The sequence below is a fragment of the Capsicum annuum genome, chromosome 11 (genome assembly GCF_002878395.1).
Source record: "Capsicum annuum cultivar UCD-10X-F1 chromosome 11, UCD10Xv1.1, whole genome shotgun sequence".
Classification (NCBI taxonomy): domain Eukaryota; kingdom Viridiplantae; phylum Streptophyta; class Magnoliopsida; order Solanales; family Solanaceae; genus Capsicum; species Capsicum annuum.
In genome coordinates, this window is record NC_061121.1 from 22,302,251 (window position 1) to 22,303,069 (window position 819).

Genomic DNA, 819 nt, shown 5'->3' on the forward strand with positions numbered 1-819 from the left:
CTAGAATGAGACCTGAACGCCGAGTTGTGCAGGTTGCTTTTGATGATGATGATGATGACTTGGATGGGGCTGGTGCCACAGGGGCTATTATTCCTCCGCCCTTGGCACCCGGAGCCAAGTTCAATATCACTAGCACCATGATCCAGCTATTGCAACTCAAAGGGTTATTTGGTGGACTTGCAGGCGACGACTCGAATATGCATTTGATTAATTTTATCTCAACATGCAAATTGTTTGATAATCCAGGGGTTGGACAGAATGCAATCTGGCTGCGCTTATTTCCATTATCTCTATCTAGAGAGGCAACTCTATGGTTAAATGGGCTAACTCCTTACTCTATTACCAATTGGAGACAATGGAAAAAAGCTTTCCTAGAAAGATTCTTTCCGCCATCCAAGAGAGCACAATTAAGAAATGAGATAAGTAATTTCAGACAGCTTCCAACTGAAGCTCTTCTATGAGACATGGGAGAGGTTCAAGAAGAAGCTTATGCAGTGCCCAAATCATCAAATAACCAATGTCCACTTGATGGAAATATTATATAGGGATTTGAACTCGGTGACTAAGTCAGTGGTAGATAATGCTGCGGGTGGATCATTCATGGACCTTACTTTTATTGAGGCATGTGATATGCTGGATCGTATGACATAGCAGAGTAGAGCTTAGCATACTAGGGATTCTGAGGTAGCAAGCTCTACTGTATCTAGTGGCATGATGGCTGAACAGAGGCGAAGAAAAGAGGAACGTGACCAGGATATGGCTCACATGAAAATGAAGATGGACCTTCTTATCAAGCATTTATTATCAAGAAAGACAAAA

At 42.2% G+C, this 819-nt stretch overlaps 1 non-coding gene across 1 annotated transcript; it reads right to left on the reverse strand.

Moving 5' to 3' along the window:
* Positions 1 to 405: 405 nt before the first annotated feature.
* Positions 406 to 512, reverse strand: LOC124889106. The gene has a single exon (XR_007047722.1). It is a non-coding gene; the product is annotated as a small nucleolar RNA R71 (small nucleolar RNA).
* Positions 513 to 819: the final 307 nt, after the last annotated feature.